At 42.2% G+C, this 13,161-nt stretch overlaps 1 protein-coding gene across 2 annotated transcripts in view; it reads left to right on the top strand.

The window, feature by feature from the left end:
• LOC145997255 (PHD finger protein 21A-like) overlaps positions 1–13,161 on the top strand; it is a 121,869-nt gene that overhangs the window by 2,572 nt on the left and 106,136 nt on the right. The gene's annotated exons all lie outside the window — the stretch shown is intronic.

The raw sequence follows: 13,161 nt of genomic DNA, 5'->3' as shown, positions 1-13,161 counted from the left end.
GGTTTTAAGTCCACTTTATGCACAGATAGGCTAATCGGGACTGGACGGCCCTGCTTTGTGTCCGAGCCAGGGCCGCCGTTAGGAGTGTGCGACGCGTGCCACCGCACAGGGCCTCGTATTCCAAATCAGTTATTTGCTCATTTTTTGTGCACTGGAATAGAAGGAAGAAAAATATATTGTTGTGAAAAGCAAAATTGCGTCATAATAAAGTTCTATTTCTGGTAACGGACAACTTTGTCCTTTCTTGTCAAGCCACCAGTGAAAATTCGCCGACAAGGAACCAAGATCAATTGTGACTCCAACTTTCCCTGATTTCCTGCCTAATGTTCGACCGAGGACAGACATCATAAAATGGTTATTTGTCTGGAAAGTGAGGGACAACAAATTTGAGGGTGTTCCACTCCGCGAAAAGACGAAAAGAAGAGTCGGAATCAAAACCTTGAAGGTCTACTGGGCTATTTACTACAACCCTTCGTGTCTGATACTCCATTACTGCAAAGCACGTAACGCTCTTGTTTTCGAGAATAATGAGTTGGGGTGCGGATGTAGTCAGCCAAAACCTCTGAATCAAATAGGCACTCAAAGGATGTAAAATGCATTTCTCTGTTTTTAGCCTGATCGTGCCGACGATGATGAATTGTGGTTAGATTATATTAGGAGAAAGTTATTAAAGAAATAAATTTAAGCGTACCTATTACTGTGAAGTGGGCTCCCGCCACTACTGGTTAGCACTCTAGAGTTTGGTGCGAGTGGTCCTGCCCAGGTTCGTTTCCCAGTATGAACTCTCAAAACTTCGGTGTTAACCCAGCATCGTGAGAACAATTAAGGAGCTACTTGAAAAGAAGCAGTAGCGGGCTCCAGTCTCGAATCCAGAAAATAGCGGCGATGGGATTCGATGCGCTCACCACGGGTCACCCAAAGAAAAGCTGATTGGCAGGCTGTGCCCCTAAGACTGCTCTTGCGCCACGGACTTGTTTGTAGCAGCATTATTGTGAAGAATTTCAAAATTATAGATAAGTTCAGTTCTTTTGCTTCACTCGTGTCATCTCATTTCTTAATTCGTACTATTCAAATATCTAATTCTAAAAAAATACACTCGCTCGAATCCTGGCGTGGGCTTGGATGTTCCTGTGCGAGTGTCTCTTCTTCAATATTATATAAGCATCATTCATGATCATCGTTACGATTCAACTAAAGAGGCAGAAAAGTGTGCTGGCACAATCAGTAATTTACCTGACACTTTTATGCACTGAAATGCAAAATAATTTATGTTCTTTGTGTTTTCATTTGAGCTTTTCTGCATGTATAGTAATTTCCAGATTTTTTAGGCTAGCAATTCGGAACACAGGATTGGCGTCAATCTTTAGTCCTTATTTGGTGATATTCCAAGCACTTCAGATTGTAAATAGCGTTTCTATAGCACTCTCGTAGAAAAATGAACGGCAAATTTAGAATTTTCTACGCCAAATTCGTCTTCTCAATATTTTTTCACAACTTCTCGTCAGAAGGAAACATGCAAGACAATATCCGTTCCTTAATATTGCGTTTCACTGTACTTGTTGACAGTATTTATGTCTCAAACTTAGATATGAAATGAGAATCCTACAAAAATAAATCATAAGGAACACACGAATACAACAAAAATTACACAAGGTTATTTCACTTTTCAATCAGGGGTGTACTGTCTTTTCTTCCGCGGCCTTCCCCCCCCCCCTCTTACGTCAAATTTTACAACTTCATCCATTTCCAAAAAAGGGCTTCAGAAACAGGCCTCTCAAGGCAGGCAAAGGACCTTGGGTCGGCATATTGCCCCCACAGATGAAATAGAAGTAAGGATCTGGAGATACGAGTACTTTATTTTTATTGCCTCTCAAACCCTGCCAGAGAAGGAACGTTTCCAGATTTTGACAGATTTTACAACCATGCCGAAGTGTCAACAAATTTCAAGTCATTCTTGTTTGACACGGTAGTGCGTGTGGGTGTGTAGAATAGCGATTTTACATAGGAATGTCGAGGGAACGGGACAAATTTCGTAAATTTGAATCTGGATTCCAAAGGCAAAAAAAATGAAAAAGCAGGGACGCGTTTTTAAAAAGTCTGAAGGGTGCATTCCAGAAAATATTTCTGCCTGTAAATACAGTTTCCATTTCAAATTTTGCCACGATAGACTGAAATAATGTAGATACACTTGACGTCAACCAAGTCGTGTTTGCAAGTGGTGGCGGTGACCTTAAATGTAGCTCGTCTGTAAACCAGGTGCCAATTGCGAGGAGGAGTATGTTTCATGTTCATCTTCTGAGCCAGCTGACAGATCGACTCTGCTTGTAGATCCAGGTGAGTGGCCATCCGTTTTAAACAGTTCCGAATTTGATTAAATCATTCCGAAGGACCCTATTCGCATCATAAATCATGATTACCCAATTAATTGTGATAATCCATACATTTCACCTGGACATTATAAGCGTGTTATGCAAAATGGGGAAACTGTCGACAGAAGGTGGTTGGTGTACTCGAGGAGGAAAGATAAGATTTTCTGTTTTTGTTGTAAGCTGTTTGGGAAGAAAGGTGGGCATGCTGGCAAATGAAGGCTGCGATGATTGGAGGCATTTAAGCTATCGACTACAAAACCATGAAATATCAGAATGTTAAATTCAATGCCTTAAAAAAATGGACCGAATTTGAATTTAAACTACGGAAAAACGTAACTATTGGTGAGCAACAGGGAATGTTGATTTCACAGGAAAAGCAGCACTAGCGTGAGGTCTTGAAACAAATACTGTATGTCATGAAGCATTTGGCAGAGCATAATCTTGCATTACGAGGCCTGGGGCATAAACTATTCGCGGAACGTATAATAATTATTTTTTTCTCCATTTTTGTTCCTTAGTCTGAAGTACAGGTGTCCTACAATCATAATGTAAACACTATTACATTTTTATTTCGTTTTCATTCTGATGTACGCCGTTGCCTTATAATCAAAGGGTCCCGGGTTCGATACCCGGTGGAGGCACATAGTGGTTCGGATCCCACTTTAAACTGTAGGTCCAGTACCGATTAGCCTCTCTGGGCATGAAGTGGACTTAAAACAACAAATCAATCACTCAATCAATCTCATGTACCTGTAGTATGACGTTCATTATATTTATTTCCAAAATCGGGAATGTTCAATATCATATTGTTACTTTAACTAAAAAGTAAAGTTCTCCCCTGTGCTTTGCACCACGCCATGGAGGCGTATAGGGAGTGTGGAATTAGGGCCCCACACTTTCTTGATCACGGCCGAAGGTGGGGGTGATGTGATCAGCACCACACCTTTACCCCCCAGAGTTTCCTCCAGTTACCCACTTTATACGACGCTGGGTGGGCGTCCGAGCCGCTTGATCAGGTGAAAAATATCCCGGTTCACCCCCGCCGGGATCGAACCCGAGTCTCTTGCATGGTAGTCAGAGGCAATATTTAATCATATCCAATAGCATAATTGTTTTCTTTACTTTTCATTGAATTTTGACACTAGTGAATTTGCATTTTTTCCTTAAAAAAGTATTTATCATATGTCATTCTATAAGTAAACAAACAATATATGTTAAGCGTTTTTGATGCAAATATTTGGAACACTATCTTAATGTAGTAGCTACCTTGTTTGTGATTTCAGTAATATTGGACATGTTTAAGTATGTCAAAATAAGATACGAATGCAGGTTATGTCAGATTAGTTACTTAATTGGAAGCACCAGCATCCTATAAACTTGTAAAAAAACGCGTACAAACTATTATTTTTATGTAGCGAGGTGTCCCCTGGAGCGCGGGGCCTCGGGTGAGTGCCCGAGTTTCAACCCCCCAAGGCCGACTCTGGCTGTCATGATCCCCTTTCCGTATTTAGCGAATTTTTTGGCAGAAAAAATGCATATCAACAAGAAGGGTAAATTTACAGTACATGGCTGTGAACACAGAGGATATTTTTTTTTCCTAGGGCTTGTATTACTAAAACAAGGTCTCAATCAGCGAAAGTCATTAAGAAAAGCTGATTGCCAAATTTTAAATTTTATTCGTGCTAAAGGGCTATACTGCGAACGCGCGCTCCTGCTTACACACTTCTAATAACTAGGTTGGCGTTAGAGAAGAATTTTGCGAGAAACGGATGTTACCGATACTTTAACATTACATATCACCTTTTGTTGCCTTCAAACATCAACAGTGTTGCCACTGTACCTCATATTTTTTTTAAACACCCATTTGGACCGGTACGCCTTTACGAGGCATTTCAGGATTGGCTATACGCGAAAACGATCGGTTTTCTTCTCTGAACTATAGATGGTGAAATAGTCCACCTACCCAAGGTGGAAATTGAGGTCCAAATTTCCGTACGAATGTTTGACATGCAATTTTCCATGCTTTGTGGAAAAATAAATTTACACTTTCACTTACATTTGGCAACACTGCATGAACAACACTGCACCCCGTTTGTTGTTTCTATGTTTAAAAATATCTACTTGGACAGGGCTAACATTTGGTGTATGACTTATGTATGTACAGGTTTCGGTTACAAAGTAACGCCCCTCTTAATTCCCAGTTGCGCCGTTCGTGGGACACCCTGTTGTTCGCACAGGGCCTCGCGTTCCCTAACGGCGGCCCTGGGCCGAGCCTGCTGGTAAACTCTAATTTACGTGTTATTACTTTACCATGCAGTTTATTCAAACATGCCAAGAATATAGTTATCCCACCTATTTTCTTATTCGCTATTGCAGTCGCAGTTGGAAAGTAAATACAATTAGTGACGTGTAGTGTGGTTTCATACAGTCGGGGCCGGGTCTCCTGTCGGAGTAGTTAGCACATCGCGTCCCGGTTTCCAATTCCGGCCTGGACATGCGTATTTGTGAGTGTCCATTCATCAATTTCATCACATCATCATTCATCCCCATGTTCGCAATTAGTCAAAAGTGGAAGAAAAGCGAAATAAAATAAATTAAATCAAAGCATTCTCCCAGGATAAATGCTGTTTTCCGAGGTTTCAAAATGAAAAAAAAAAAAGAAAAGAGAAACGCGTCGTTACAAAAGTTGTTTTCCAAAATTAGTTTGAAAGTTTATGCGGTGGCACTCTGTACATATGGCCTATACCGTGTATATATATATATATGTGTGTGTGTGTGTGTGTGTGTGTGTGTGTGTGTGTGTGTATATATATATATATATATATATATATATATATATATATATATGATTGGCTTATTGCAGAAAGGGACCTGAGTCACGTTTTTGAGGTATCGGAGTTAATGGTATTTTTTATTTTCCTAGTTACAGACACATCTTTTAGTGCAGAAAGGACGTCATTCTCCCGAGGCTATAGCCAAGAAAATGCACAGTGAAAAGTGTACTTTAATGCAGAAAGGTACCTGAGTGACTTACTCGGGTCCTTTTCTGCAATAAACTTAGCCGTATTTATACGTTGTACGAACTGTGTACTCTAATCTGTAATGCAGCTCGGGCGGTAAAAATACTGTCAAACTTATTGACACCAGTAACATTATTGGTTTCCCAACGTGGTGGCCTCATGTCTACAAAAAAAATGTGGCATCTGTGAAAACAACCATGTGTTCCTACAAGAATAGGCAGTATTTTCAGATTTCCAAGTATCATTACTTTGAATACTGTATTTAACATAAGGATACTGTCAAAGTTTTCGAATTCATCAAAGGTTTGAGGTCTTACACCTTCTATCTGATTGATTGATTGAGTTGGAGTTTTAAGTCCGCTTTATGCACAGTAAGGCTAATCGGGACTGGACCTACAGTTAAAAGTGGGATCCGAACCACGAACTCCACCGGGTATCGAACCCGGGACCCCTTGATTACAAGGCGACGACGCTACCACTGTGCCATCGGGGAGGCCTACACCTTCTATCTGTCCAAAGGTGCAAGAATTGTAATTCCTACGCCACGTACGTTCCCAGTTCCACGTATGCCGATCAAGCTTACTAAATTGAAGGACATTATGAACTGCCTTGTCCTATGTACCAGACGACGTCAAAGGATTTTATGAAGATATTCTTCAGTGGCACTACACGCGCCAATGAAACAGACTCAGATGTAGAATAACACATGCATGTATGAGCTTGTACTTCAAACACCGACAACAAAGTCCAGAAAGTGCAGTACACTGTCATTTTTTGATGACTCTGTAATTTTCTGTGGCATATATAACCTAACCTAACCTAGCTTATGTGGCAACGACAAACGGGCGTTTGTTTGTAGGATATTTCTCGTCTTATTTCTCACAGTTTCCACTTTTATTGCACAACCTTTTCATCTCCACTGTCTCTAGCAGCATACTGAGGGGGCACATTGAGGGTTGCAAAATTAATTATTCTTTATGCTGAATATTTGAGCCAACAGCGGTACATTTCTTTCTTACACTATCAATGTTATACGATTTTTCTTGTTTTTCTCAGAATTGTGCAAAAGTTACTCAGATCCCTTTCTGCAATAAGCCATTCATATATATATGTGTGTCTATATATACAGGGTGTTTCTAAAGGTCGTTTACAACGCTTGGGAGGTGATTCCTCACACGAAAACAAGCAAAAAGTCTAAGTTCCATTTTTACGACTGAGGCTTCGTTTCCGAGATAGAAGCCTCGCAAAAGGTGACAAAGTGAACGTCACACCTGACTGGGGCGAATACTATAACAGATAGAGAGGCGGTTCCAAGGGAATCATAAAGGAATCGTATGTGCTCAGTCCGGAAGTCACTATGAAAAGTTCACTGCACGCATGCGCAATGGAGTCCTCAAAGGAATGGGGGATTTCCAGCAAGAACAATACATGGAAAGGGTATGTAACGCAGCAAGAAGGACCGTGACAATGAGAAATGCGTTCAAGACAACACATCCCGACCTCAAACATCAAAACATGAGCACCGAACACAAAATCCGAAAAGTTGAGCACGGTTGTATACCCCAGTTACACGCGAGGAATGAACGAATCATGTCATGTGGCATACGAGAGACACATTACTCCACCAGGAGGAGGGAAAGAAAAACACAATATCAGATGATTGCGACAACGTGTATTTTTACACGCGACAACTACGTAATATCCCCCCCCCACACACACATAAACAACAAATGCTACAATATCTTACGCACAGACAGTCCCTGTCACTGTACACCAACTGAAGATGTCACTTTCACCACACAATGGGGGTGGGGAGCAATACCAAGAGTGTTCTCACTGAGATTTGCCGAGGGCAATAATCACAGACGGTTTTCAAAATGTCTGCCGTTTACTTCTACGCAGAGATGACAGCGACGAATCAAGGATTGTCGAGTACGAGCAAACAAGCCAGGTGTATCTGCTATAGTGGAACCACAAGCAAAACAACCTGCGCAGACCCGCGACTTCTGTGCACCGTACTCCCGCGAGTAGAGGAGGGGGAGAGTGGACCATGCTTCCTTATGGCCCGAGGTGGAGGGAAGAAGGGAAAGCTCCGCGGGGACTTTTCGTCCCAAGGTTTTTTTCCTTGTGGTCGATCTGTACAGTCGCGGCGGCGACGTTGATGCGAGCAACGAGGTCCTCAGCTGATGTGACAGGTGTGTCGTATACGAGGGTTTTCATTTCTCCCCAGAAAAAAAAATCGAGAGGGTTGAGATCTGGCAACCTCGGTGGCCAAGGCACAGGCTCATCCCTACCAATGAACCTATTGCGAAACACGTCATGCAGGAAATGTCGTACATTACGATCGAAATGAGCTGGTGCCCCATCTTGTTGGTACCACCTTTCTTGCCGCAGTGCCAAAGGTACGGTATCCAACAGTTCAGGCAGAACCTAACTAAGAAATGCATGATACGTGCGACCATTCAGGCGAACAGGGAGAATGTATGGTCCAATTAAATGATCATGTACTATCCCGCACCACACATTCACTGAAAACCTGTGCTGGTGATGGGCCACAAAAAGTGCATGTGGGTTGTCAAAGTCCCATACATGACTGTTTCTACTATTGAAGACATCCATCCTGGTGAAAATGGCTTCATCTGTCCACAATACGTTTACCCCGAAGTGAGGGTTTGTGTCCAGCTGATGCAACAACCATTGGCAAAACTCCATACGAGGGCGAAAGTCACGAGGTAACAGTTCTTGTACTTTCTGCAGTTTAAAAGGGTGCATTCCTTCCTCTGACAACACTCGCCAAACATTCACATGAGACGTGTTTCGTGCCCGAGCAAGCACTCGCGTACTGGTGCCAGGATGTTCTGCGACCGCTGTTAACACATCTTCTGTAAACTGATGTGTGCGTACACTTCGGGGTCTTCCAACTTCTTGCCGCGGTGGTAACACTGACCCCGTTTTACGCAGTCGACTGTCCACTACCTGAAAGAAGGTGTGAGACGGTAAACGTCTATGTGGAAAGCGTTCTCCATAAAGACGCCTTGCCTTACGGTTATTACCACGTGCCTCCCCATACATGAGATGCATGTCTGCTAGCTGCTGGGTCGTATACGCAGCCATCTGTGTAATAGGGAGCTGGAACTGCAAAGTATCGTTTTTGTTTAACACTGGCACACTGCACAAATTGGTCGTATCACCGTACGAACAGCACAGACCAATTGTAGCGATACTTGACTTGCCCACTCCACCACGTCAACTTCTTTCAATACAACATACTAGTACTCTTCAATGCGTATGACAACCTAGAGCGAACTGCTGATCATATCCCAGCACATGTAACACGACTGGAACGACTGCCGGAGAGAACCAACCCTTCGAGCTCCACTCGCGGGAACAGCAGTCATGAAAGTCAAACGTAGACTACGAGAGCCAGACTTGCCTGTGCAGCGCTTCCAAAACTGGTCTCTTTTACGTCACAATGATCGCGTGCGAACACTTTTGGTATTGCTCCCCACCCCCTTTGTGTGGTGAAAGTGACATCTTCAGTTGGTGTACAGTGACACGCACTGTCTGTGCATAAGACATTGTAGCATTTGCTGTTTGTTGTGTGTGTGTGTGGGGGGGGGGATATTACGTAGTTGTCGCGTGTAAAAATACACGTTGTCGCAATCATCTGATATTGTGTTTTTCTTTCCCTCCTCCTGGTGGAGTAATGTGTCTCTCGTATGCCACATGACATGATTCGTTCATTCCTCGCGTGTAACTGGGGTATGCAACCGTGCTCAACTTTTCGGATTTTGTGTTCGGTGCTCATGTTTTGATGTTTGAGGTCGGGATGTGTTGTCTTGAACGCATTTCTCATTGTCACGGTCCTTCTTGCTGCGTTACAAACCCTTTCCATGTATTGTTCTTGCTGGAAATCCCCAATTCCTTTGAGGACTCCATTGCGCATGCGTGCAGTGAACTTTTCATAGTGACTTCCGGACTGAGCACATACGATTCCTTTATGATTCCCTTGGAACCGCCTCTATCTGTTATAGTATTCGTCCCAGTCAGGTGTGACGTTCACTTTGTCACCTTTTGCGAGGCTCCTATCTCGGAAACGAAGCCTCAGTCGTAAAAATGGAACTTAGACTTTTTGCTTGTTTTCGTGTGAGGAATCACCTCCCAAGCGTTGTAAACGACCTTTAGAAACACCCTGTATATATATATATATATATATATATATATATAGTATTTTTAGAGGAGAAATATTGTGAGTAATTTGGTTCATTTTTCATCATTTTTCTGCAACTTTTGACTAATCGCGAAGATAGGGATGAGTCATGACATGCTGCCCTGACTGCGATTCGAACCCCTGACATCGGGTGTCCTAGCGTGCTGTGCTCTACACGAGATAGAATGTGTGTTTGTAACTCGAGACAGGTATCGGTGAACCGCTCCATGGAAATTTATTGAGAGATTTTTCCTTAAAATAAGGAAAAGCGTTCGTCAATAGCGTTCGCGCATCTTCCCTGCCGTTATCTGTGCTCGGGGCAGTGTTGCCAGGTCAGACTTGAAAAAATCGGGAAATTGTTCCTTGGGATACCAGAAGATCTGCTACAAAATCCGATGATCTAATAGTAGCGGATGAACTACGTTATCGGAGGTGGCATAGGCGTGCGCACCGGGGGGCAAGGGCACGTCCGCAGAATTTTTCCAGCGAGGGGGGAAGCAATGTATTTTTATCAGGCGGGTAAACGAGGCATATTGCCCCGTAATAATGTTGCCCTCTCAGAAAACGCCACTTGAGTTTGAAATTATCACGTTCCTACATCCCTATTATAATAATGGATGTAAATTACTGTGACTGAAATCAACTCATACATCTGAAATAATAGGTACTTTTTTGTCAACATTCGTTTTCCAGAAGGGGAAGGGGCTGGCGACCATCCTTGCACTTCCTTCTGGACGGCCATGCCGCTATATAATTTTGTAGAAAATTAAGTATTTAACAATAGTATATTAAGGATAGAAAATTAAGTATTTTCAAACCGATGAAAGTTTCTCTAGCAAATTTCTTGTTATTAACACACATGCTTTTTTTTGTCAGTTATGCTGCCTCTATGTTGCTGCATTCAATACACACACACACACACACACACACACACACACACACGCGCGCGCGCGTATAAAATAATTTGCCCACGCTACGAAGTCGGTGTTTCTACCTTGTAAGGCAAGGACGTTTCACTGTGTTTGTGTCACTTCATCCATTTCATCAGTTTTTCATTCATCCATATTGTCGTACTTACCCGTAGAGAGACAAAAGCGACGTAAAATACCATAGCAATAGTTTATTAAGGAATTCTCCCTAGAAATCGATAGGTCTGGCAACACTGACGTGGCCGCGCTGAGAAGCTCCTTCCCCTTGTCCTTTCCCCCCCCCCCCGCCAGCGCGATGAGGTTCTGCGCAGGTTTCTTTCCTTGTGGTTCCTCTATAGCTTGCTACACAGAACCACAGCACGGTAAGTGTTGTCATCTCAGTATAAGAAGAACGTTTGCGGATAGCTACACATCAGAGGTCATCGGGAGATCGGCGATGACAAAACAAAATAAAAAAAAAATTGCTTTTAAATATTTTAGAGATGAAGTTAGAAAACAAGTTAGAATATTTGCATATTTGAGCGAATTAGTCAAGTTACACCATGAAACAGGTAGAAATACCGAAGAGATTTGCTAAGTTTAGTGCATTGAAAGGAGAGCCCAGTTCTACTGCTTTTGATGTCAATGGGGGTGATCTGTCAATTTTAGACATCAAAAGGAGCGTGGTTATTGATAATTGCTCTGTGTTAATTACCTATTTATTGTTTCTTTTGGATATTTCTTGAAGGACGGGTTATCGCCCCCTCACTCTCTCAACAAACTTGTCAATGAACTTGGGTATGTATATTTTCGTAGGATACATTCATAAAAAAACATTTTGTTCAAATCAATATGTGAAACATTTTATACAATAGTAAGCTAATAATAGAGATTTTTATTAACTGTTAATCTGTCGTGTACAAATCTAATCGCTTCAGATAATTTCCTAAAATGAACACGAACGCACATCATCTCTGTTACTATATCTTTAATCGAGGAGCGAACATAAACAACCAGCACTCGCAAAACCACATCCAAAAAACTTTCCCTTGCCAACTATCACATGACCAAACTTTCGTTCTGATTGGCTGTTCTATAGAATCTAGAAAATAATTCCAGTTGCAATTAGAACACGTTCCAGTCAAAACCAGCAGCGAGCCTAGTAGCCATAATTTCTAGCCAGGTAGCCAGTCCAGCGCCAACTAGGTCATTCCTACTGGAAATCCAGTTCCTTGTGATTCTGTCTTTGTGCCACTTAAGAATCAGGGAGCTAATTTATACCGGGTGGTCCAAAAGTCCCGGAACGGTCACATATCGTGAGAGATATGGCGATTTTAAATTTTCGCAAAAAAACTGCATGTGATTGTAGACATCCCATATAATCTATTGAAAGGTCTTGACGTGCAGATTCCGAATCTGCAATCGCTGTCACTCTAGCTCAATTAGGGGCAGATATACGTCCTTTTTTTTTTCTTTCTTTTTTTTTTTCAAATTTAATGTCGCCGTATCTCCGTTCCTAATTGAGCTAGGAGGATGGTTGATAGCTCGTTGGACTCGGAATGAAGAACTCTTTCCGATTCTATACAAAATGGGGGTTTCCATTTAAAATTTCACAGTTGCCCCCCGCCCCACCCCTAGGGGGCGGGGGTGGGGAATCAAGTGTGATATCATTAAATAGCTTTCTTTTACTTATTCAACACGTTCTTTTTCGTTTTCCGATTCGATGTGTATTTCTCAAGATATGTGACCGTTTCGGGACTTTTGGACCACCCGGTATTAAAGATCGTGTACATTTAAAATCTTTATTTTCTCTTATCAGCATGGAAAGGATTTCTCTCAACCCGCTGATATACTTTTCTATTAGCTATTCGCGGCTGACTGTTTCCAGCGGTAACTGCGTTTTGTCACGATTAGAAAATTCACAACAGGTGGCTACCATGCTTGCTTAAGCTGTTCCCAACTCGAGGAATGACATGTGGATACAGTCGCAGCATGCATGGAACATTGCTTCCATCGTTTGAAGTCATTTCCATTCTACAACTAGATAAATATCTGGTTCAGTGGCGTGCCCAGGATTTTCGTAAGGTTGGGGGGGTTGCGTATACTTCTTTTTAGTAGTCAATCCTCATTTTGCCATCCTTTTCTGCCTTTTACGTTCTGTTTTGGGAATACTGGACCTATGCGTTATGCATATCGTTATGAAATCCTCTCCTCTTTTACCCTAATTTTACTAGAAAAGAAAAGAAATGGATGGTATGACAGACCACTAAGGAAAAGCTTCCCCCCCCCTCTAGTCATGGGCTTGGATACTCCACTGCTGATCTCGAGTGGCATGTAAACTGTAAAATATTACTAACAACTCCATGATTTATCCAAGAGTATTTTCTCGCATTAGCTACACTACTCCCCCTCACCCCTTTGCGGCACGTAATCATATGTCATAAAGGCACCAATTTTTCATGTTAACAAAATAATGTACATAATATGTACACGAATGTGCGATCATGTATGAATATGCAATACGTATTATGCATAGTTATTTTATTTTTTTAAAAAAATAGGGACTCCCGATGAAGTACTGGAAAGATTGGTGGCCTTGTAATCAAGGAGTTCCGGGTTCGACCCGGTGGAGGCACCTAGTGTGCATAATGTGG

Source organism: Lepisma saccharinum, chromosome 13, assembly GCF_977018435.1.
Source record: "Lepisma saccharinum chromosome 13, izLepSacc3.1, whole genome shotgun sequence".
Lineage (NCBI taxonomy): Eukaryota > Metazoa > Arthropoda > Insecta > Zygentoma > Lepismatidae > Lepisma > Lepisma saccharinum.
This window is presented reverse-complemented; position numbering and strand designations above follow the sequence as displayed.